The following is a 27,221-nucleotide window of genomic DNA, read 5'->3' on the forward strand; positions in this document are numbered from 1 at the left end:
CTGATTTGGTTCAGACAGAACATCCTTTGGTGTAGACAGCATTATCTATTCCATTTTTAAGCAGTTTGTTTTGTTAGAAAATACTTTCTTCTGTTGAACTTACCCCATGGAGCTACTTAAAACAAGTGCAGCATTTAGCTGTAGGACTTTACGTAATTGGAAATCTTCTCTTGTGTCTGTCACGTTGCTTTGTCGTACAGGTCACACAGTCTCATTTCTTCCGTGAGCCTCTTAATGATCTTAAAATATTGTTTCATCTTATCACTTGTCTTTCTTTTTGGAAGAGGTCCATTTTGTCAACCTTTATATTAAATTGTATACATCAACTACTGTCCTAGACAGTATTTCTCTCTGTAAATGAAACCCAAGGTCACATGAATTTCATTTTATTTTGTTTGTTTAACATTATATCTGCATCTATGTTACACTATTTAACTAAAATTAAAGTCTTTTCCTCATGTATTCATTTAACTTGCATTTTTATTCTCTTTTATACTTAGGTAGTTAATATATAGATCTGTTTTCAGGATTTTACATGACAAGTAGCCATTTGACTTTCCTTGGACATGCTTCCACTTTGACCTGCTGAGTAAGTCAGGGGACCTTTTAATTAATATATCCCTCTACTCATGTTGTCACTATGAAGTCATATTATAGTTATTACAGTAATATATTAAATTATGAAGTTTATTATCAAGTTAAACTTATTTTTTATTAAATATTTTATTTATTTATTTGAGAGAAAGGTAGTGAGAGAGAGCCCACTGAGCAGGGAGCCCGATGCAAGGCTCGATCCCAGGACTTTGGGATCATGACCTGAGCCCAAGGCAGACACTTAACTGATTTAGCCACCCAGGCACCCCCAGTTAAACATATTTTCTTGTTGATTTAAAATTTATTTTCTTTAAAATATATATATATAGAACAGTTAAAAATATTTACATTTATATTCTTAAGCCAAGAAGACTAGATTAAGAGAATAGAATGTCATCTAAAATATACAGATATACTCCAAAATTTGTAGTTTATAGCATCATAAATCTTGTAGAAGTTCACTATGGCATACTGTAATATTATCATTAGCATGCACATCAAGAACAAAATATACACCGTGATTTGTAAATAAACAGATGTTCTCCAAAAATAATGTGACATCTAGATGGGGGAAAATCCTCCATTTATCATATTTTAATTAAGTTTTGTACATATCTATTATAAGCAACAGTAATTGCATCACGATCTGAATTATTTTAAAACACTAAAAATTGCCTATAATGTATATAGTGCCAAATTCAAGTGACTATATTCAAATAATTTACTGAAATATTATGCAGGTCATGTTGCATAGTAAAATTTCACACATTTATTTCACAAAAAAATAATTTGCAGTTCAGGACTTATAATTTGATTTATAATAAATGAAATTTTAAAGAATTGTAGGAATTTGGGTAATTTGCTTTTGATGTTACCCAAAGGAAGGTAAATTTTGAATTCACTACTTACATTAACTCAAGATTTCTTTAGTATAAGAGATCCAAATGGTAAAATAAAAAGGCAAGATGGATATTTATGTCCTTGTAAATAACAGAGGAAAAAGCCAAAATATTGATTAAAACAATTTCTAAATTGTTTGGGAAAAGATACCCAAATTGAAAGCGGAATATGATCTATGCACATAATTCTACTCATGAATTTCTAGGGATGAACAAGACCATTGATTTATTTTTGGTGTAATCAATGTAACTTCTTGAAATAAACACTTTAAGAGTTTACTCTGGGGTTAACTGGCATCCCCGGTGGTGCAGCGGTTTAGCTTCGCCTGCAGCCTAGGGCGTGATCCTGAAGACCCTGGATCGAGTCCCATGTCAGGCTCTCTGCATGGTGCCTGCTTCTCCCTCTGCCTGTTTTTCTGCCTCTCTCTCTCTCTGTGTCTATGAATAAACTTTTTAAAAATCTCAAAAAATAAAAAAAAATAAAATGAAAGTTTACTCTGGGATTAAATAATGCGGCTCAATACATTCATAAATGTATTATACAGAATATGTTAGTATATATAGATTATGTATACGTTAATTTGGATATGACATGTGTAACTATATATATGGTGTTGAGCAGAGTATGGTACAGCAGTTATCATTCTGAAAAAAGAAGGGTACTTATATCAGTTACCAACCCCAGGACAGGACTCTACCTCTCCTGCCCATTGCATCTTGGTATTGCAGTCACCAAGGAAAACAGTGAGTCGAGCACTGGATGGAACAATGTTTACTTACATAAAGAAGAGGCAGAGCAAGATGAACCTTAAAAAATGTGCTTAGGTCTAACATGGCCAGTGGGTCTCTTCCAGCAAATGTTGCGGGGCAGTTTGTCTATGCCCAGCATTCCTGTGCTGCAGTGGAGTGACCCCGTGCACTCCCCATGGAAGACTGATATAATACTGGGGTTGACCAGGTGCCATATGATGCTCATGCTTCAAGCAGAGACAAAAGAACATCCACTGAGCCTGAAACAAGTAAAGGTATCCCCACACAAGAGGATAAGCCCAGCACAGATTATAAGGGCTCATGATTAGTGAGGCAGTGTTGCAAGCCTACCCAAGACCAATTTTTACATGGCCAAGTGTTGGGAGCCAAGAGACTGCATGCACTGGAACCACCTTTCCCAATGTTTTGTACATCAATAAAAAAATGATGGGATTCCAAGGTTGAAATTAAACTAGATTATAGATGGGCATTTACATGTGTGTAAGTAACTGGGATAAGGCAAATGGTGTACAATAGAACTGATAATAATAAAACAGACACTGCTGAAGTATCAACTACTGAGGTAAAAAACAAAAACAGTCATTACCAATAACTTAGGATACCCCCTTCTCCATTCTTCTTGGATAACATCTTTCTGACTCACCCCCTTCCATTACAATCATCCCTTTGTGTTAATCTTTCTCCTGACTTTTTTTTTTATTTTTATGTTTATTATTTATTTTAGAGAGAGAGAGAAGATGATCAGGGGTTGGGGGGGGTAGGGAAAGAGAGAGAATTCTTCAACAGACTAGCCACTGAGCATGGGACCGGACTCAGGGCTGGATCCCAGGACCCCAAGATGATCATCTGAGCCAAAATCAATGGTCCACAGCTTAACCAATAGAGTCACCCGGGCACCTTCTTACTCTAATGTGTATGACTTGTTTACTTTGCCAGTTGTTAAACTTAACATAAATGGACTCTCAGTGTATATACTCTTTCATGACTCCTTCGTTTCCACATTATTTTGATATTTGTGTTGATTCATAACAGGATTATTAAATTTGTGTCATTAACGTGCAATAGTCAACTACCTATACATAACTTTTATGTATCCATCTTTCCATTCATGGACATTTTATTTGCCATTATTTTAAAATAACAAAATTTAAACAAAACTTTTTTGATTTTTAACATAGTTATCTCCTAGTACTCATGTTTAAAGGTTTCTTTGGGTTATAAATCTAGGAGTGAAATTGCTTGATTGTAGGACATATGAATGCTCAGATTTCTTAGGTAATGCAAAATATTTCCATAGCGATTTTTTAAGTTTACACTCTTACCAGCAGTGGATAAGAATGTCAGTTTTTCATTATCCTTGCAAACATTTGATATTGACTAGCTTTTACATGTTTGTCAATTTGGTAATTGTGAAATGGTATCCTGTTATAGTTTTAAAAATGTGCATTTTCTTAACTGCTCTTTATATGTTTATAGGCCATTTGATGTCTTTTTTTTTTTTATTTTTTTGGATGTCTTTTTAAATTGAATGTCCATTCAAGACTTTTGCCTATTAAAAAAAAATCTTTTGTTTGTCATTTTATTTTAGATTGGTTACAGTTTTTATATAGTGTCAATATTAATCATTTGCCTGTAATATTTTCTTGTGGTTTGTGATTTTACTTTTCATTCTTTTTATGATGTCCTTCATGAAGAGAAGTTATTAATGTAGTTGAAGTTAACAGTTTATTTCTACATAATTTGTACTTGTGTGATCTTTAAAAAAAACATTTTATCTCATGGTGATAAAGATATTATATATGCTCTCCTAAAGTTTTATCATTTAACTTTATATTCAAATTCTTAATCCAGTTGGAATCCATTTTTTTTACTGGTGTTTCATTTCACTTTCTTCATGCAGATTTGAGACTCCGTTTTTTTCATGCAGACAGCCAATTATTTCCTGGGAAGTCTATCTTTTCCTTCACTGACGTGAAATGTCCACTATTACATATTAAGATTCCATATATGCTTAATTTTTTCTAAATTCTCTATCCCATTCCATATGTCAGTTTTTCTATTTCAGTAGCAAAACCATCGTCTAAGATGCAATAAGTTTTTATTTTCAGTAAGTAAATTCTTGTTATATTTATAATTGCCCTTGGGGCCATGTAAATTTAAGAACAAGTGTGTCAAATTCAATGGAAAACATTGATGGGATTTTCAATGATACAGTATTAAATCTTAGATCAGTTTGTCAAGATTTCATATCATTGTAATATTTATTATTTAAAAAATGTGTTGTATATTTCTCCATTTACCTAAGGTATTTTAATGTATTTCTATAAAGCATTTTCATCTTATCCATAAGGGCATATATATCTTTTTTTAAAATAATATATAGATACATATCAATTTTCATTATTATTGTAATTGGTGCTACTAATATCTTTGTTGATGTCATAGATATTTTTTAAAAGATTATTTCTTGGGAGGGCACCTGGGTGGTGCAGTCTATTAAGAAGCTGATTCTTGGCTTCAGCTCATATTGTGATCTCAAGGTCTTGGAATCCAACCCTCCTGCAGGTGGGGCTCTGTGTCAGCATAGAATCTGCTTAAGACTCTCTCTCTCTCTCTCTCTCTCTCTGCCCTTTTACCCCTAAAGTGAATAAATAAATCTTTAAAAGAAAGTGGCTTTTAAAAAATTCAGCATATTGCTGAACTATTATTCTATCCAAATATTTATTTTGTTATTATTATTTATAGATTCTTTTGGCTTTCAGGTATTTTATAATATATTTCTAGTACATAACTAATTTTTAAGTGTACATATTTCTGTTTTACAAAGATATTAGTATTATACTCTTGAGTTTCTTACACTAGTGTTCCTCAAATGTATCTAATCCAGGTTTACTATTTTGTGAAGAAAAATATTCTTTTCATTATATTTAGGAAATTCATAGTTAATATAACCTAATTGCATAAATTATTTAAAATATACTTCAGTGCTATAATTAATATATGAAAAAGAAATTAAGGGAAATTATATATAACGATAAAGGTACTCCCTTTAATATATAAATTCTCAAGCAAAATATATGAGATCTAATTTAGTAATAAGATACTTGCCTTAAGCTCATGAATCTAATGTCATTAATGTGACAGCTTAAAACACTGACAGTAATGCTTTGTATTAATGATTTAAATATCAAAAACTTGGTGGTCTTTGGCAATCTGATTTCTGAAATGGTTAATTGTTCAGGACTATTAAGCAGGACTATCCTGCTTGCTTTCCTTCTATTAAATTCTAATAGTGTCTCTGTATGATTTAATCACCAAAAAGTGCTTCCCCAAATTCTCAAGGAGCACTTTTCTGTAGAAGGTACTACTGCCCCTGTTGGGAGTAGCCACAAGTCCCTGCAGCTGAGACATGGATGTACTTTGTAGAAAAAGGATTTGGGTGCAAATTATACTCTGTAAGTCTGAAAATGAGTAGGTGAAATTGTTCTCTTAGGTATCATATATGAAGGAACATATGATTAGTCATATTATTCTGTAAGAATATGAGATAAATAGAAACCAGAAAAAAAGCCTGAGATTTCCACCAGAAATCTTCATTAAATATACTCTGAAATATATGAGATGGTGTTATGTATATTATCGCCATAGTAAGTGCAGTGATACATAATATACTACTTTTCTTATATCTCCACTCAATACTGGTTGATAATATCAAGCAAAATGCAATCCAAGAAAGAAAATCTATGAGAAGACTGAGAAATGGTACCTGAATTACTCTTAATGGTTTGAGTTGATCCAAAGGCATCACCTAGAACATAAAAATAAGGATGGACCACATATATTCAGGCAATTCTCTATGAATATTATTTATTTCTTTATATTTTGCATCTGGGCAAAATCAAAAATAAGAATTAGGCAGCTGAGAGATTATATTCTTCTATAAGAATTGCCAATATTGTGTGTTTTTGTTGATTATAATAATGAATAATGTAAAAGGAGTTCAATTACATTTTTCCCCCCTCTTGGAGAAATTGGTCTTTTTATTTTCTCTGAAGCCACTATGTGATCAGCATAACTTACTTCATAAAATCAAATTCTGATATGCCTACAGCAGATAAATTTACAGAACTATTACTATGTTAAATGCAAAATCATTTTATGTTGTGGTTATAAGTTCAGTCAATTATGAAGTAATCAAAAAAAAAATTATGAAGTAATCTCTGGAGCACATATTCATGCCTTTGGAGTGCCCCACCTATTACTACTTCGAAATCATTTTAGTTTTCTTTTAACCTTCCTTTACACTAGCAATCTGCAGACTCTGGGAAATGAGATTCATTTTTTTTTTTTTCCTTTTGACATACTATACATGTAGGAGCTCCAGAGTCATATCATTATATCTAGGATGACCAATTGCTTTTTTCTGAGACTAGTAATTCAAGATGTGGCCATTTGAAGGACTAAGGAGAATAATGATGAATTTTTCACATGTTCATTGTCTATTTTCTTGCTGTGAAAATGTTTAAAACAGATCTACTCCAGCTCCATAGACTGTCTCATAGAATAGAATCACGAAAAGATGCTGTAAAAATAATACTAAGCTATTTACTCTAAACTGGCCTGATTATAAGAGATGGTAATGGAGCTACCTTAGGGTAACACTAAGATAGTTGAAATCATACAGGTACAAATAAACACACACAAAATATCTGAGAAAAAAGACAAAATGTGGCCAGCCTAGTGTTCAGTTACCTACAGTTCACTGATTGATTAATAAATTAGAGTTCCGTTTGCACTTAAAATTGTCAAGGCTCATTGAATGCCATTTTACGTCAAGCATTTTGTTAACAATTGCCTTTAAAAAAATGGTTGAGATTTTCTGTTACTAATAAATATATTATACTCTGACAGGTTTTACACTCTTTTGAAACTCCATCTCAACGTCTCTTACTGAGTGTCTAGACACTAGAGAGACTCTAACAACCATAATTAAAGAGACATCCACATAGCATATATGTGTTACGATGACAAAATATATATAAGCATGACTTTAGTTAATAAAAGCAATATGTGTTGTTCTCTGCATAAAACTCTAATTTGACATGAATGTTCCCTATTTAAGATTTTAAAGTATAAATTGGGTCGGTCATCTGTTGAAAACATTTGCCAGAATGCCCATGAAAATAGAATAGAGATCCAATTTCCTGTGATGGCATCCACAGCCCTCCACATCAGACCACTATGTCCATCAACCATTTTCTTGACCATTCTTACGGCTCTTTATTCTTCTATACCTCAACCAAAGAGAATCAATTCTTAATCCCCAATGTCTGCACTCTCTCATCTCCATTTCTTTGCTCAATTCAGTCTAATTTAACGTCAACCAAAACAAATGAATTCCTATTTTGTATTAGGTTCTAAATGAAGAAGATTCAAGTCGGCCAGTAGCTAGGGACCTGGGGAGGAACAAAACAAGCAGAAAATACATTTGTCATTAGAGCTAAAAAGTGTGTTTAGGGTGAAATATAAACAGAACTTATCTGAGGACAAGGACTATTCTAGTCCTCATGGGGCAGCTACATAAAGCTGATGAGCAATTTTCATCTTACTTTAGTTTATCTTTAGTTACCTTTATCTTTACTTTAGTTATGGCTTCCTAGCATTTGTAGTTTTAGTCAAGCTAATTGTGAAAGATGTGTAAAAATCAGGGATGTAAGTAATGAGCAAAGAGTCTTTGCAGAACAAAGATGAAGGCTATGCCACAATATGGCGTCTCTGGGAAACTACCAGTAGTTTGGTGTGTCTAGGATAAGTGTGGTGGGGGAGAGGAAGAGCTAGTAATTGGAGATGGGGCTAAGAGAGAAACTGAGTCAAATTGATAATAAACATTTTCATGACTTACTAAAGGGTTGTTATTGTACTTTCAGCCACTAGGAAGTGTGACTTGATGTTCTTTGTCTCCTCGAAAGATCACTCTCACACAATGTGAGATGGAGTTCAGAGTTAAGACCCTGGTGGTACAGAAATAGAGTATTGAACAAATTTCCCAACTCACTCTTCCTGTGTCTGAAATACCCTCTGTCTTCCAGCTCCATATGTTGGAATCCTAACTATCTTTCTAAGTCTGGCCCAAATGTTACATTTCATGAAGTGTCTTCCTAGATCTTTCTTCTAACAAAATATTGTCCCCCTTTTCCAGTTATTCCCACAACTTTTGTTCCCTCCCTCTTTTTCTCTCTAATCTTCATTTTAGCTCTTGAATTAAAATTTGCATAATGCTGTCTTTTCAGCTAGGAATGAAAATAGTAGCTACTCAATAAATATTTGCAGAACTGGCACTTTTCACTAAGTTTTAGAATTCATAGATTTACATTAAAATCTGAAAATAATGGACTGTTTAAAAGAGAAGAGAGGTTTTGGAAACTATATTCACATATATAGCTTATTAATTGTAGATGTTATTTATATTGTAGTTTTAGGTTTGTTTCTGTTGTTATTTCACTAGCTCTCTGCAATGTACCAGTTGGGGAGGGAACCTCCTCTTCTGTCAAATAATTGTTGATTTAGAAAACAAAGACAAAAACCAAATGGCCTCTCAATTTACTTACTACATTAAAAAGAATGTAGGCAAGCATAAAAATAAATTTAGTTAATAATGCTTTCTAGTAAATTCATTTCCATCAGATATTTGAATTACTTTTTCTTGAGATGAAGAAGAAATGTGAATCTTATACCAAAAATAGATTGTCCATAAAAGGCTGCCTTGCCTCTGAAGCATTTTCCCCTAAATCTAGGATCTTGTTGACTTAAGCTAATTACCAATTGTCATGTTCTGTGGTAACAGATCTGCCTGTCTTCACTTTGTATAACAGAATCATATTTTTATATAAGTGTTTTAGAGATATTCTTTGAAGTTATATTAAGTTCCATACTTAGAAGTAATTAATATTTATGAAGCCTAACCTAAGCCTATTTAAATTGTTTCCCAAGTATCTAAAAAAAACACAAAATTAATTTTTTTCATTCTCTTATCTAAACATTAAGATCCTGATGGTGAAGATGTAGAATATTGGACAGATTTTCTCATTTACCTTAACGCATCTAGAATACCCTCTGTCTTTCAGTTTAGTCTACTGGAAGCCTGGCTATCCTGGTGGCCCTCCACATTTCTAAGCTCCCAGAAACTGCAGTGATTTAATGAGGCAAACGAATCAATGCTTAAAGTGAATGATTTCATAGCCATTTGGAGTATTAGCAAAGACCTGGCACACATCATTGGAATTTGCAAGATCTGTGAATTAGTTTGAGCTACTGATTATTCGGGTAGCCCACTCTGCAGCCAACTCTTGCTTGTGGAAGGAAAGAAAAAATAATCTTGATCTAATTGGTTTAAAATGGTTTTATATAGCCAAATATTTTATTTTGATTTAAATGAAAATTAAGGATTCTGATCGACACAGTATATTGAACACATGATGATAATTTTGGAGAAATGAACAATTTGTTACCACTCCTGTCTATAAAATGGGAAATAAACGATTGAATTCCATTCCCTGGTTTCTATGTGAGTACTTAAGAATTCACACAAAGCAATTTACACCAGATGTACAGGGTGCATCTGTACTTATAATTACCAAAGATCATATGTCAGAATGTTTTATTCTATAAAATAAGAATATTTTAAAATATAAATATTCCAATTTTTTATTTTCTTGGTACACTTCTTTTCTTTTTTTAAAGATTTTATTTATTTATTCATGAGAGACACAGAGAGAGAGAGAGAGGCAGAGACACAGGCAGAGGGAGAAGCAGGCTCCATGCAGGGAGCCTGACGTGTGGGACTTGATCCCAGGTCTCCAGGATAGGCCCAGGGCTGAAGGTGGCACTAAACCGCTGAGCCACCCGGGCTGCCCTTATTTTCTCATCCATACTTGATTTAAGGAACATCATAATATTGTACATTTAGATTTGTAAAAGTGCATTGAGGGAAAAAAACACCTTCTTTTACTACTTTTTTTTTACTAATATGCCATGATGTTAGTGTTAATAGAAATCGAAGTAGACATTTTGGTTGGCAATATCAAAAATCTTAAAAGATCAAGACTCTTGTAACTGTACATGTCTTTGATTCATAAATTATTCTTCCAATAATCTGAAGGAAATAATAAAAATGCAGACATTTAAGTTATGATACATTGACCTGATGGAATATTAAATATTTTACTTAAAAGTGTAAATATTTTATACAACATTAAGTGAAATAAACAGTGAGGAGAAGAATAGCCCAATTTATGTCTGTGCATATTAACATTTATTTTATTTCAAAGACCAGAAGAAAAAAAAAAACCAGAATGTTAATAGTAATTATATTTATGAGGTTTTCATTTTTTTCCTTTTTGTATTTCTTTATTATCCAAATTTTCTGTGTGTATAATATACATAGGATTGATTTATAGTATACATAGGAAAGTAGATAAACCCCAGATGTGCAACTTAATGAATTTTTGCACAGTAAAACACATTATTTTCTGTGTTCAATAAGTAGAGCATTATCAGTTCCCCAGAAGTGCCTCTCATGCCCCACTGTAACTTCTGTCCCCCTCTAAACAAAACCACTATCCTAACATCTATCACTGTAGATGCATTTTGCTGTTTCTCAGTTCTGAAGAAAGGGATGTACCTTTTTTTTTGTTTTTGGCTCATTTCATTCAACAATATGTGTATAACAGTTGCCCATGGTTTTGTGTATATTATCCCATTGTATGAATGTATCACAATTTACACATTTTACTGTTGGTAACCATTTGTATAGTTTTCAGGATTTGGCTAGGACCGATACAATTTCTATGAACATTCTTGCAAATATACTTCCCTTAACATATGTGTAAATTTCTCAAGGGAGTAAATTTGCTGGGTCATGTTATGTCTATATTCAGCAGAAACAGAGGGAGGGAAGGGAAGGGGACATAAGGGGAGGAGAGTGAGGGAGCAAGGAAGAAAAGAAGGAAGGAAGGAAGGAAGGAAGGAAGGACAGACCAGAATTTGCTACATATGCAGACAAGCTTGCTGTTCACATAACTTGGGCAGTATTAATGGTCATTGATCCCTGGTTTATCACTTATCTCCATCTCTTTCATTTGGTTCTACTCTGCTGGTAAGGTTGAAAAAAGCTGATGACCTTTTTTTCTGTATTATTTATAAAGCAGATCTGTCTCTTTGATTCTCTGTACTCTGACCTCACCTTGACTTCTGTTAGCAGTCACTAATGGGAAAGGGATTGTCTGTGCCAGTATTATGATTTAAAGGTGAATGATGACATGTAGATGAACCATTATAATGCAGGTCTTAAATGCACAAAATTAGTTGTTGTTATTGTCTTTACACTAAGTCACAATTTAGAATCCAGAAAGAGAAAACTCAGAGATTTACCTGATCGGGAAAACAGGGTACAGGACAGAAGAGGTGAAACCATATGCATGATTTGAGAGGAAAAAAATAAACACTCTAAAAATGACATTAAGGGCATAAGATAATGTTCTAATTTCTAAAGCTAATTTTTAGAACCCAAAATGCTGCATGCATCTTTTTATAACCACATTCACTTTTCACAATGCTTCTTTTGATACTGAAAAGCTCAGCCTTAAGTTTTTGGAATGATCAAAATTAAGAACATGATCTTCATTTTTGTTGGCCCAGATATCTGCTTTAACACTTCAAACATTCTTTTAAAATATCTCACACTGTATCAAAAATAACTTTCCTTAGCCACAAAGAAATCTGAGAGCTCTGTCAGTCAGCAAGCCCATATGTAAGTGAGAAAGAAATGTGCTGCTTAGTTTACATGACAACCTGTAGATCAAAGCACAATAAATAAATAACAGGGAGTCGCCTAAGTCTTCTATTTCTTTGGGAATAAACATTGAATATAAATACTTTGAAATGGAAGATGGAAGATACTGTTGCTATCAGTGTTGGAAGAAGATCGAAAATAAAAGTCCTTGGTAAAGAGAAATTATAATTTTTAATATAGAATTGTAACGTTCACCAAAAATGTAAATCAAATGTAGTACAGATTGGTAGACTAAAAATAAAAGGTTTTGTCCATCACTGTAGAAATCTAAACATTACTGTGGAAAAAAATGAGTTTTGAAATTCAAACTAATCATAAGCAATTTGTTTGGTTTCATTTAATTAGTTTAAGAAATCATTTTTTATTCATTAACACATATTATTTAGTTCAAATGAACCATGATTTATAGGATTAAAATCTAAGTTGCCTTTTTCCCTCCCTGAGGAGTTCCTATCCTTTCTTTACAAAGGCCCAGTATGCTTTCTTGGTAAATAGAAGCATTACCCTTTGCACAGGGTTTTATTGCCACAGTGGTTTGAATTCTTCATGAGTGGTTCCAATTCTCATGGTAGTTTCTTCCTTTCTTTAGGCTTCAAACTTTAGGATTAATAAGCTTTCTAAAAGACATATCTAAAGGAGGAATTTCCTCCCTTTAAAGAAATAAGCTCAAGAGAGAAGTTATTTTAGGGAGGGCTCAATTAATCTTACATTCACTCTGCTCTTGGCCTACTTAGGAGCTATCGAAGGAAGGGCAGCCCTTGTACCCATTTCATAGGAAGTTTGCTCACATTGAGAGGATACCCACAATGTCAGAGGGACAGAATTTTATAAGAAATGTCCCAAGTGCATTTCTTATTTAATTGGACCGATATTTTACAGAACCCAAATCTAGGTTGTTACTTCTAGAAACGCAGTAGTATGGCTGGTGACTAATCTTGTACAGAATATGGTCATTCCTACATTGGATTCTACCTCAAGTACTCTGAAAACTACTCTTTGCTACCTAGGTAAAAGAAGAATTAACTTGAAGAAGAGTATGCTTGCCATTCTGGTAGGCTGAAAATTAATAGGAGGCACTTGAGATTTGTAGTGGAAAAACTGTATGTAGAAGTAAATATAATTCAAAACAATTTAAAAAACAAAATTTTTCTTTAAAGTTACTATACTTAACTTTCATTTTAGATTATATTAACTCTTAGGAAACAATTTTGGACTCAATAGCAAGGAAAGAGCTTTCCAGTGTTTGAAAGCCCATGATAATATAGAGCCTACATAAATTATACATGTGTTGGTAATATTTAATCAACCAGTATGTCATTAGTGACCCTTGGGCAAAGAGAATTATTTTAGCATTGATTAAGGAGAAAAAGAAGGTATGGGTTCAGTAACCAGTATGACAATAATCAGAACTTTGTGGGAGGGTCATGTAATTTGGGGGGAGATCTTAAGACAAGTTCATTCTCTGTTTGATGTTACAATCATGGTCTATGATTGTAGTTCATGAAGATGTTTAAGAAGCACCAGATACTTCTTTGCAGTAGAATGAAGTAGTTCAAAATAGTTAACCATGGTTTTTTTTCATTGTTGTCTTTGTTATCTCCTAATATATTTTTTAAGTGTAGCAAGATTAGAACTATGCACCAAAGATGTGAAATACTACTTTTCATGGTAGAAACCTATTAAACAATTAGTTAACTAATTAATTTAAACAATTTAACCTATTATCCTCCACCTGGATGTGAAGTCCCTCTGAGTGATTCAGTGTCCTCAAGTTTGTTCCCTATACTTTGGGCCAAAATACTTCAACCCATTTCACATAGAACACATAGAAATATTTATATGGCAATCAAGAACAAATTGGAGAGAATTTGGAGTATCTATATACAGTTTGCTGAAAAACAGAATGCTATGTTTTCTTGATACTATTAATATAAAATGTGAAACAGAAATTTTAATATTGAAATTATAAAACTATGCAAATAGAATATTTTCATTTCAATGAAAAATCAACTTGGTTTTATAACTATAATATTTAATATGTTTTGTGTCTTTGAAATAGTTACTACATTTTAGATACAGAGTTTTTGACAATGAACTTTCAAAGTCATCATAGTCACTGGACAAACTGAACAAATGAGTAAATGGTAGCAAATGTCAAGAAAATACTATCACTTCTTTTTTTCTTCTACCACTTCTTTTTTATTTAGCAAAAAGAACTGTCTTACTTTTATTTTTTTTTCAAGATTTAATTTATTTATTCATGAGAGACACAGAGATACATAAGCAGAGGGAGAAGCAGGTTCCATGCAGGAAGTCAGATATGGGACTCCATCCTGGGACCCCAGGATCACGACCTGAGCCAAAGGCAGACGCTCAACCACTGAGCCACCCAGGTGCCCCACTTTCTTACTTTTAATAAGAATTCAGGTAATTTGGTCTCCGTAAATGAAATTTAATGTGTGATTACTTTTTAAGCTTAAGAATGCCTTCATTTTCTTCTTGACAAATGCAACATTGAAATTAAAATTTGAAATTTGAATTGAAATATCTGGTGATAATGTGAAAGGACTTCAAATTCAATCCAGTTTTTTCCATATCAAATATTGCCAGAGAAGCCACTACTCTTGATAACCTTTTAAGATTCAGTAAATTTATTTTGTATTTATAGTTGATGAACTATTTTTACCCTGATTTTTTTCAAAACTGAATTTTTACTTTGACTCCATAAACTTTGTTTATACTTGTTGATATAATTTCACCTGGGCATTGCAAATTTGTAATTTATTTTATTGTGCTTCTGGAAAATATCAAAATGAGTCTTTCTTCTAAAGCCAACAACTATCCTCCAAAAATTGTTTTCAAAGTTACTTGCTCATAAATTCTTGAAAAAATTCTTCCTCTAACAATGCACTTTGGTGTGAATTACCAGAGAGTTTTCTGGTCCCCTTTCTTCCTATCAGATTCAAAACAGAAATGAGTTCAGTGGCCTGGATTGCATTAGATTAACTATTGTGATGTTATCATTTAATGAGTAATTCAGATGGATGAACTTTTTATACGCAAGATTTTCTGTGAGGAAAAAATATGTTTATATGAATATCAGATTTCCTTTCTATCAGTTATCTAATTTACTGCACTTCCATAATATTTCATATATTTTAAGATGTTCACTTACCATTTTGAATACTTTATCACTGATATTTTTATTTTGCTACTTATTTGAAGAATAAATCGTGTCACACTAAACTTACATTCTAACTAGGGATATTAGCAAGCACAATTATTAACATTTACTGGTGTATGAAGTGTAAACTTTCTTTACCGATGCCATAATTAAATTATCATCGCACACATTTTTAAAAAAAATCAAAATGTGTTATTCAAAAGTGGCACCTTTTCTATTTACTTTGTTCTTAGTCCCAAATAGTGCAAGCTTAGAAAGTGAGTAATTCTGTAATGGTGTAGCACATTCTGGCTTCAGCTATAAACTGTCAGAATTTGTGATGTGTCATGCTTGAACAGGTAATGTTGGAACTCAGTCATGGAGAATTCAGACATTTTCTGTTCACTATTTGTTGTAAAAATTTGAAGTGCGTCTTTCTGCAAAGTATTTTGGTGTATAAGATGTCTGCATAGTATTTTACTCTCATTATATGATTTGTTACTTTCTATATTTCCTTAAAAATTAAATATTTAGGGGATCTCTGGGTGGCTTAGCGGTTGAGTGCCTGCCTTCGGCCCAGGGTGTGATCCTGGAGACCTGGGATCAAGTCCCACATCAGCTCCCTGCATGGAGGCTGCTTCTCCCTCTGCCTGTGTCTCTGCCTCTCTCTCTCTCTTTCTTTCTCTCTGTTTCTCATGAATAAATAAATAAAATCTTTAAAAATTTTTAAACATTTAGGCTAATTAGAAGAAGAAATGTTTAGGTATAAAATTTCAATTATACAAGATGAGTAAGTTCTAAAGATCTACTGTATAGTGTAGTGCTTTGAGTTAACAATACCACACTGTATAGTTAAAAATTTCCTACACAGGGGGCGCCTGGGTGGCTCAGTGGTTGAGTGTCTGCCTTTGGACTCAACTCAGGATCCTGGGGTCCAAGGATCGAGTCCCATATCAGGCTCCCCCACCATGGAGCCTGCTTCTCCTTCTGCCTGTGTCTCTGCCTCTCTCTGTGTGTCTCTCATGAATAAATAAATAAAACCTTAAAAAAATTATGTTAAGTGTTCTTCTCTCTCTCTCTCTCTCTCTGTTTCACACACACACACACACACACGCACGCATGAAAATAATAAAAAAATAGAGTCAGAGCTTTCAGAGGTGTTGGATCTGTTTACGGCACAGATGTGATGATAGTTTCATAGGTGTATACTTATCTTCAAACTCACTAAGTTGTACACATTAAATGTACACCATTATATATATATATATCAGTCATACCTCAATAAAGTGGTTTTAAAAAAAGAAGAAATACTTGTGCAAATAAATGCATATGTGATGTAATCCTCATTATATTACCCAGTAAATGCTTTGTACTCCTTTTTCTGTACCATGTTTTGTCTTCTGAATCTCTTGAATTCTCACCTTTAATTCTTCTTTTAAAACAGAAGTCTCCGTTACTGTGGTATCATAGTCAGGGATCAATGCAGAAAACAGAAAATACTGATATTCTTTCAAAAAGAAAAAAATTTAACTAATGGAATAGAGTGCTCTACAAACTTGCTGGAAGAGCTGGGGCCTTGATAATGAGGGAGCACCTGCAGGATTGGAACACAGATCACCTCTGTCGCTGTGATAGGAGATTAAGAATCCAGTACTGCTGCCTCCACCACAGTGGGCTCTCATGCCAAGTTGCTGGTGCCTAGATGGACACCTGTAGCACAGAGAGCAGCAAATGCCTGCCACCTTCTCTTGCCTTTTGAAGGTCATGCAAGCACATCTACATGAGGGATCTCTACTGATATCTAGAACCCTCGCCGCAAGGAAATCTGGGAATGTAGATGCTAACTTTACAACATGTTTAACTACAGACGGTCCCCCACTTATGATGCTCTGACTTACAATCTTTCGGCTCAGGATGCTACAAAAGCACTATGCACTTGGTAGAAATTAGATTTCGAATTTTGAATTTTGACCTTTTCCCAGGCTAGCAATTCTCTCTTGTGATGCTGGGCAGTGGCAGTGAGCTACAGCTCTCAGTCAGTACGGTATTTAATAAATTACATGAGATATTCAGCCGTGTAGTATAAAGTAGGCTTTTGTGCTGGATGATTTTGCCCAACCGTAGTCTAATGTGAGTTTTCAGAGCACATTTAAGATAGGCAAGGTTAAGCTGTAATCTTCAGTAGGTTACATGTAATAAGTGCATTTTCAACTTACAGTGGTTTTATTAGAATGTAACTCCACCATAAGTCGAGGAACATCTGTATAAGCAAGTTGGTATGGTAGTTGAGAGAACTAACTCAGCAACTTCTACAGTCCATACCTTCAGCTATTTACATTCTTCTGCAGATGACTAAACTTCCAAATAGAAATGATAACAATTTGATCTAATCTTAAATAATGTAATTATAGCATATATCCATGTTTCTTTCTCTTCCCAAAACTGGAGACCTCAAAATCCCGTCAGTAACTGAATAAACCTCTGGAGCTGTATTCAGGCTCTTACAGTTTAGTTGCAATCTCAATTTCCCATCCTATAAAATCTTTAAAAATGTAGGGAACAGGGAGAAGAGGAAAGTTGGAAATTGGTTAATATATACAAATACATACAAAACAATGAAATGAAAATAATATGGAAATCTTTCTCCTCTCATTTCTGCGACTGGTCACAAAATTATAATCCATTTGTACAACTGTTGTACGCCTTCTCCTAGCACTCAGTTATCTGCAATTTTCTACATGGTAGAGTGACCCAAACCTTGATTTCTTAGGGATTTCATCAATTGGGAGAAACACAATTTTCTATAAAATGAAATTTATATAAATTTAAATCCTTAAAGGTGCTCTAGGCATTTAGAACTTCAAAGATTTTGCATGTTTGTTTTCTTACTTGTTGGTGTAGGTTGTCTGCATTCTTAAAAATTTTTAGAATTAAATTATAATAAAAATGTCAAAAATTAAGTATGAATTAGCAGAATAAAATTATTACTAGTTTTTTTATTTAATAAGTTTCTGAAAATTTACAAATCATATATTCCATATAGTTTAGTGATCAAATGTTCTGAAAAATCATTTTTCTTAGTTTTATGATCCATAGTACCTTAATGAGTTTACTCATTTAAATTGTATTCATTTTTATTTGTTTCACAAAATTTTAGAACATGTTTAATCCTTAAAAATTAGAATAATATTATCAATTTCAAAGTTGTATCAGAAATCAGACAGCTGGGTGGCTCAGCGGTTGAGCGTCTTCCTTGGCTGTGGGATCGGGAGCCTGCTTCTCCCTGTGCCCGTGTCTCTGCCTCTCTCTCAATCTCTGTCTCTCATGAATAAATAAAATCTTTTAAAAAAATTGACAACAATATCAGTAAAAACAGCAATTTTACTGAGCACCAATTCAGCACCCCTCTTGCAACAGGCACTGTGCTAACTGAATACTCTGTAAATATTTCTGAGGGTATAGGAGCGCAGGCACTGTAAGGTGCTGCTTACCGGAATATGCCTTATCTCACCTCTTCTCAAAGTCAATATGGGCCCATGCTTCAAAAGTCTTAAATATATGCATGCATATACCTTGACCCTGGGGGGGAAAAAAAAAACCTGTTTAGGAAATTTGGGGCTTGTGTAGTTCAATGAATTTTAATACATATGTAGATTCATGTAACCACCAACACAATAAGTATACGTCAAAAAACTCTTTTGTGCTATTCTTTTATAGTTACCCTCTCCCCTCCACAATCTCTAGTAACCATTGATTTGTTCTTCAATCCTTATAATTCATCTTTCAAGAATACTCTATAACTGGAATCACACAATATGGAACCTTATTTCACTCAATACAATGTGTTTGAGATTCATCTAAGTCTTTGCATTTATAGATTGTTTCTTTTAAATGCTGGCAGAGTATTCTGTTGTATAGCTATACTATTGTTTGCTTATCTGTTTACTAATTAAATGAGATTGGGTTGTTTATAGTCTGGCAGTTATTAACAGAGCTGCACAAACAAATATTTGTGCACAGGTTTTATGTGAATATAGGAGTGGGGTTGCTGAGGCAAAGAGTATGTACATGTTTAACTGAGAAACTATCTAATGCCAAACAGCAACACTGTTCTCAAGGTCTTCATTCTCACCAACAATGTAAAGACTTTCAATTGCTCCACATCATCACCAACACTCAAGGTTATATTATTCATTATGGTCTTCTGATAGATGTGTAGTGTAGTGATATCTTATCATGGTTTCAGTATGCATTTATCTAAGAGTTAATGGCATTGAATGTCTCGTCAGGTGCTTATTGCCAGTGAAATATCTGCTCTTGTGTTTTGCTTGTTTTTTTATTGTTTTTTTATTGTTGGGTTTGAAAGCTCCTTATATATTTTGGATACAGCTCTTTTGTCATATATATGATTTGTAAATATGTTCTACTAGTCTGTAGCGTGTGTGTGTGTGTGTGTGTGTGTGTTAGAAAAGGTTTATTAGAAAGTTCTCTCCCTGAACTAGTGTAACGTGATACAGTACTGCCACTTATTGAAACCAACTGGAAATATGCTTGCTTCCAAAGTGGTCCTTGTACAAAATGTATAAAAACAGTTTCTGGTGTGATTTGTGGCTCTGCCTCTGCCTCTTGACATGCCAAAGCATCCCATCAATGGCTATGAATACCTGTTTTCCAGATAGGGACACCGAGGCACGAAGCTAGCTATTGCACTAGTGATTGCCCAGGATAGTGACTGTTAGGAGTTGCCCATCTCTGCCTGGCCCAGGTAGGAGGTTAATGGGACAGAGGCCAGTGGGGCTGTGGGGGCAGGTCTTTTGGTGTCTGTCCCAGCCCCTGAATAGGGGACAGAAAATGTCCAGGGCAGGATTTCAGTGCAGTGGAAAACATCTTGGGGGCTGTTAAAGGTCTGGAAGGCAAAATGTCTCTGGGAGAGGCAAAGACTCTGCTGCCAAGCTGGGAGGTAGATGACAAAAGGCAGCTGCTGGTGAGAAAGCCTGATCTGGAGGCCAAGTCAGCTCGCTGTGTTCATACTTGTGGGCACCTGGGGTCATCTTCCAGCTGGCTGCCTGGGATTTGAAGATGTCTAGCGGCAACAGCTAGATCAGGGAGCTGAGGCTGGTTGGCATGAGCGGTCTGTTCATCCTCTCCAGCTGCACCCTTGCCCCCACCCCCCCACCCGGTGGTTGGCGCACCCTCCCCCCTCCACCCAGCTCAGACTGTTGGGCAGGGCAGCCGGAAGAGGAGGGCACTATGCTAAGCATTTTGTATATTGTTAATGCTTTCATCATTAGAGATACATGGAGTAGATACTATTATCATCTTTATCTATAAATAGTTTATAAAATATGAAATTGAAAGCCAAAAAAAATGTCAAGTAACTTGCCCAAGTCATCTCAGCCTACAAGGGGTAGACTGATAGTCAAACTGGAGAGTGTGCCTGTGGGATTGCCTGCCCTAAAGCACAGCGTTCTGTTGTCTCTCCATTTACTGGTAAAATAGACATGAGGGGTAATGCAGAGTGGGCCACCTTAAAGAAAAATAGAAGAATTCTAAAAATGATATTTTTTAATGGAGAGTGTTGAAAGGCATCTCAAGCAGAACATAAACTGAAAAGTTACCATCCAAGGACTCGAGAAAATACCATTAGTAACTGTGTACAATAGCCATTCATGTGTACAAGTTGCCCTATTTTTTCTGTGTTTACACAGTCCCTATTCAAGCAGGAGCTATTCTCTGCAAGCTGATGTGAAGTTTGGATTGAATATAAAAGACCTAAATTTATAATCAGAAAGAAAAATAACTTCAATCTTGGAGAATAAGAACAGTGGTTAAAAGAGTCAGACTCCAAAACACAAAGAAAATTCTATTTAATCTGAGAAAGAAATAGAACATGACATATTTTTATTAAATGCAGGAGTAGAATTTAATGGAACAACTAAAATAAACTTTATACTTTTATTTGCAGATTACGTAAAACTGCTCACAACAATTGACGGATACTAATAAGTTTGGCAACCTCGTGTTGCCCAGAATTATTTGTTTTCACATATTAGTTAATGAGTTTGGAAATTGGTTAGGGCCTATTTTTTGACAGTATATGTATTAAATAATTTTTTTTTCTCAAACTGCATTAGATGATTTTCTTGTAATTTAGTTGAATGCAAAGAGAAAAACAATGAAGCTGTTTCTGGCAGACCTGGCTGTAATAGCATCTTTGGAGACAGGCATGATAAAAATATATGAAAAAAGAGGAAATAAAGTGACACTCATGTTGGTATCTATAAGGACCTGAGATTAATGTGTCTTACATACATTATGTGTTAAGTCACAAATATAAAAAGGCATTGCCTCTTCTCTCCTACTTGAATATTTTCATCAGGTGTTGATGCAAGTCTATTTTCACCCTTACTGTGTTTTAACAAAAATTCAGAGTTTAAGGTCCAATATGTGTTTATATAACAATAGTATATCTAGCCTTGAATTAATCAACTGTGGCAGCTACTTAGCTCATCAGTTCATTCTGGGTGCTAAGTATATGTAGACAAGTAGGGGGCACTCTGCCTAGATTTCTGTCAAAACTCAAATGATTTCCAAATCTTTGTGAAGATTTAAAAAAACTGAGAATGGCTGATGCAACAGTAATGGCATGCAACCAAAACATATGCAGTTACCAGAGCACAAAACAGGGCACCAACAACAAGCAAGATAATGCAGAATCCAGGTTTTTATTTCTAATTTCCTGTTTATACAGATTTGAGACTAGGGAAATGATCTCTAGGATTCTGGTCTGGTCTATAGCACCCAAATTTTAGAACCTCTTCTCTGTGAGTCTGTGTGTGTGTGTGTGTGTGTGTGTGTGTGTGTGTGTGTGTGTTTTCTGGATGTCTGTGTGTCCCACACTGCTCTTATTCTCTGCTTTTTTGAGACATGGTCTTGACTTTTTCAGGAGATTTCAAGTCTGTGCTTTATGTAGAATTATCAACATAAAACTTTATATCTGTCTTGGATTTTTTTGTGTCTCATGCTAATTAGGGGAAATCTGGAATCTAACCAGCCAGTGGTCTTCTCCACCTTTATTTCTGCTACGTGGTACTGTTGTGAAACAAGTTGAAAAGAATCCTAAATCAGGCTGAAACCTGAACTATCATAACATGTCAATATCTCCCCTGGTTTCCATAGATCAAGGATGTTTAGGCATTTTGTTCTTTGTGTCACTTGAACACCATTTATTTATAAAGCAGTTATGGTAGCCTCTTGAATAGGACCAATTGAAATAAATTATAATTAAAATAGATACTGTATTATCAAGGAAGCATTTTCTAACAATTTTTTTTCCAGGACTTTGTTCTCCATGTGATCCAGTATAAATGTACATCTTAGTGAATGAATACAGTGTGGAGGGGTGCATAGTCAAAATGGAAGGGAATAATTATATGCATCTTTAGCAGATATGCCCTTTGTTTAATCTAAGCTATTTGTTTCAAGATGAAGAAATCCAACCCAAGGTAACACCAAGAATCAGAGTTTATTATAAGGACACATACCCATGGCTTCCCAAGGATACTCTTCAGGAAAAGGAGAAATAGTATGATGTCTACTTTTCAGGAAGTGTATGGAATGTTTTAAAATTAGATCATGTGGAGCCTCACTCTAGAATGGTGGATTGTTCTAGGTATCTCAGGAATTTTCCATCTGCTGGTTTCCCAGCTTCTATTCTTCTTGGTTTCACAGTTTATTCTTTCCTGGCTTTCTAGGCTTTCTACTTCCTCCTAGCATGACCTCTGCTCTCTAAAAAATCTTTTTTACTTAGTTTCCTCTTAGTTTCTGCTCTCTCAATTGCCTCTTTGTATTTCATTCATATTCGTAATAGTTAAAATCTAACAACCCAGTACATCTTCACAAAACAGATCGTGGGCCAAACTGGATTGGTTTTCCTTAGATCAAGTTCCCACCAGATGTTCAGAGGAAGTGACATAATAAAAATATACTGCCCTGAGTTATTCCTTCATCAGGGGCTGTGCTGTGGGGAAGCACTACTTTTGGATGTTTTCATGAAAATCCAAAGGATAATCAAATGGAAGCTCCATAAGAGCCAGGACTACTACTTTTTCTGACACACTGTTATATCTCCTGTTCCAAGAACACTATTGATACATTGTGAATATTTACATTCAAATATTTATTGAATGCATGAATAAAGGAATGACTAATGGATCATTTTGGATTGCTTGAGGATGGTGTGAAGCCAGAGGATCCAACCTGTTCCAGGTCATGTTCATTGTGAACCAGCTTTAAATAGTTGCTTAGGTATGGATCCAGTGAATAAATGTATGCGTGATTCATGTGAGAGAAATCACAGACTAACCCAGACCAGAGAACAGAGTACCTCAGTCACCTTCTTCCAGGTCATGTTTATCTGAATATCTCTTCTCTATATTTTCTATATATGTAATTTGTTGTTTATAGTAGAAAAAGATAAAAACAAGAGCACAGGCACAGAATGCAGACACTATCTCTTGAATCACATGCAGCTAACTACTAGAAATGTTGCTTCAGAGAGGTCTGTAAGAAAAGCAAATTCAAGAATAATGTTACTGAAGATGTAGCCAAGGCATCATAATTGCACAGAAACAAAATTCTTCTAAATCTCTATATTCAGAAGGTTCAAATGGAACCCTACCAAGAAGGAAGGGAAATCATATGGACAAAACTGTATATTTATACGGCCATTTGGGAGAATCCTGAAAGAAGTATTTTTGACATTCATCTCATCTGTGTCCATCCTTATTCTCACTCTTCCCTGCAGTTCTACTAACCAGAGGTCTCTATGCATTTATACCTGTGAATCTCCACATTGTATTTCCTGAAAGCTACTCTGTACATTTTCCATCAAAATGCTAAATGCTAAAGCATTCAGTGCTCCGCTCTTAGGAAAACGAATACAAATAGTACTGGTATGCTTATTTACAGTCATGAATCATATCCCCATGTCTCATACCAGTTGAGCCACACAAAAATTGGGTGAGCATTCTTAATATGTACATTTCACAGGTGAGAAAACAGAGGCTCTCTTGGAAAGAATGACCTACTCAGATCTATTTATCCACAAGTGGGATCATCATGATCTGAATGTAGGCCTTGTAACACCATTAAAGCTGTCTCTTGAGATTTTACACTTTATGGAAGTGTGATAACAATTTAACATGTCAGTACTTCCTATGAATATTTACACTTTAAAGTGAAAGTAAAGACTGGCAATGTATAACCCAAAGTTTCCTTAGTAGTAAAAAATATAATATTTTGACAACTCTAGATGTTTTACTGGTAGAGAGGGTTATTTTTCCATTTCCTAAGGGTGAAGTTGACTCAGCCCTGATTAATCTCACTGATTTCCAGATTCCTCTTTGTCTGCAAATGGTGAAACCAGAATACTGATTTAATTTTAATTTAGCCCATTTTTATTTCTGTAGTGTTGTAGATGGAGTTTGTTTTGAATGCTTCTTTTCATTGTAATTCACAAATTTGTTTCAGAGCATATTAGACACTTCAGCAGAACAAATAATTCTCTCAAGTCATTTCAAGGTATTTTCTTCTGTGCAATATACAAAGCAAAGTTGTATTGAGATACTGACTTGCACTAGGATAATATAAGTTGAGCTCAAGGAAGCACAACCAAAAGAGAGGGAGAAAGAAAACTCAGTGAGTGGGAGTTTTACCATGTGCACACACAAATACATACACAGTGGACAAACCTACAGAAGTCTTGATTGTACTTCAGTATTACATCCTCACACATCTGTTTTGCTCTGTTTAAGAATAATACCAATAGCTTTAAGGTAGTATGGGGACTTAGGTATATCATCTGTCAAAACCCAAGCAAATTCTGATTTCAGCATCCAACTAGAATTTAAATAGAGCCCTCATTTTCCATTAGATCATCCTATTTCTAAACTCATTCTGTTTCCTTTTTACTATACTGTACCTTCATGAAGGTGCTAATTCAAACCTTTTGACAAACATAGAAATAGATGAATATTTTTATTTTCTATAGTGAAAGATTCAAAGATACAGTCAGGCAATCCTCCTGAAGATGGTTAAACTAAAGTAACTAGTACATTTGCTGAAGTACTTAACGCGGGGTTTGAATTTAAATGTTTGTCATACACCCTTTGCAAAAGATTACCTATTCCGTCACTACCATAATTTCCAGTTCTTTTACGTCTTTAATCAGGTTAAAGCCAGAAATGCCCTGGCTACATTGTTTGGTTGAAATTAAATAGGCCAAATTTCCATTGCTGGTTAAAATTTTTTTTAGTGGGAAGGGTGGGAGGGCAAAAAAAAAGAAAAAAAAGAAAAAAAATTAAAAAAAATGTTTTTAGTGACTCAAGTGCATTATTTTCTTTTCTACTTTCAAAAGGTGACTGGGGTAAAGGAGGCAAACCCAGTGTAGAATAGAGTGTGTGTACTCCCAAGAAAGTTGATAGAAACATAATTTAGACATGAATTCAAATTAAGTTTATAATAAAATAATTTCATGCCTTCAGGAAATAATTTAATTATCAATAAAATATCAAATAATTACAGTAATTAAAGCAATTGAGGGTAAAGCATTATCATTCTCTGCATTTGTGTGTGGTGGCTCGCCTGTTGCCTGAATGTTTGTTTATAGTTCTCCAAAAATCAATATTGTATTTTTCATACAGCTTCGTAAAATAAGCTACAAGTGCTAGTGTTAACTTTTATCTATAGTATTTATTTTCAAAATGTTTTTCTATTTGTAAAAAAGAATGTCTTAAAATATTTGGCAATTTCAGCCATGTAGCTATTTTTTTAAGTTTAAAAGGATATACAGATCTTTTTTAGATAGCTTGAAACACAAAACATATGAAGAGGTGTACTGTTCTTTCTCCATACACAGAGGCCTGAATTTTACAAAGAAACCCTATTGGCTTCAATTGTATTGAACAAAGGCACTGAAATGCACTGTAGCTTAAATATTTGACTAAAATAGGGATGTAAAAGCTATCTTAAGAGCAAATAATGGGATGTATAAAGTGTCACCAAAGTAAGAGTTGTAAATATGAACATAAGAGATGCAATAGAAGTGGTGTGCCTGTATCAAGAAGCTAACACAAATGACTCCCTTTTTTCATAAGCCCATAGATTATGATTCAGTAATTCAACTTATAATATGTTCCAAGTATACACATACATAAATATATACATTTCCATATATATACAAACACCTATATGCATATGCATACATATACATAAATTTTACATTCTGTATCTAGTATTTTTTTTTTCTTTACCCCTTTGTTTATTTCACCTATCCCCCATCCACATCCTTCCCTGTGGCAGCCACCAGTTCTGTATGTTTAAGAGTCTGGGATTTTTCGTTTGTCTCTTTTTTCTCTTTGTTAGTTTCTGGTTTTGTTTTCATTGGGTAAATACCCAGTAGTGGAATTATTGGATCATGTGGTAATTCTATTTTTAATAGAAATAGTGGCTGCACCAGTTTGTATCCCCACTGACTGTGCATGAGGGTTCCTTTTTCTGTACTTCCTACTAACACTTGTTATTTCCTCTCTTTTGGATTTTAGCTGTTCTGACATGTGGGAGGTGATATCTTATTGTGGTTTTGATTTACATTTCTCTAATGATTAGTGCCATGGAGAATCTTTTTAGATGCCTGTAGGTGATTGTATGTCTTCTTTGGAAAAAAAAATTATTCATGTCCCCTACTCATTTTTTAATCAGGTTATTTGAGAGGGTTTTTTGAGGGCATTGAGTTGTGTAAGTTCTTTATATATTTTTAATATAAACCTTTTATCAAATACATCTTTTGAAGATATTTCTCACATTCAGTAGGTTGCCTTGTCATTCTGTTGATGGTTTCCTTTGCTGTTGCAAAAGATTTTTATTTGATGTAGTCCCAATAGTT

The 27,221-nt window shown here is 34.3% G+C and overlaps 1 protein-coding gene and 1 long non-coding RNA gene across 8 annotated transcripts in view; one reads left to right on the forward strand and one right to left on the reverse strand.

Moving 5' to 3' along the window:
• On the reverse strand, positions 1-22,886 carry LOC119867036. The gene is made up of 4 exons (XR_005382101.1): positions 22,822-22,886; positions 18,769-18,856; positions 6,031-6,072; positions 1-351 (listed from the first exon to the last, which is right to left on the reverse strand). It is a non-coding gene; the product is annotated as an uncharacterized LOC119867036 (long non-coding RNA).
• ROBO1 (roundabout guidance receptor 1) overlaps positions 1-27,221 on the forward strand; it is a 1,125,490-nt gene that overhangs the window by 294,340 nt on the left and 803,929 nt on the right. The window lies entirely within an intron of this gene.

The sequence above is a fragment of the Canis lupus genome, chromosome 31, assembly GCF_011100685.1.
Source record: "Canis lupus familiaris isolate Mischka breed German Shepherd chromosome 31, alternate assembly UU_Cfam_GSD_1.0, whole genome shotgun sequence".
Taxonomy (NCBI): Eukaryota; Metazoa; Chordata; class Mammalia; order Carnivora; family Canidae; genus Canis; species Canis lupus.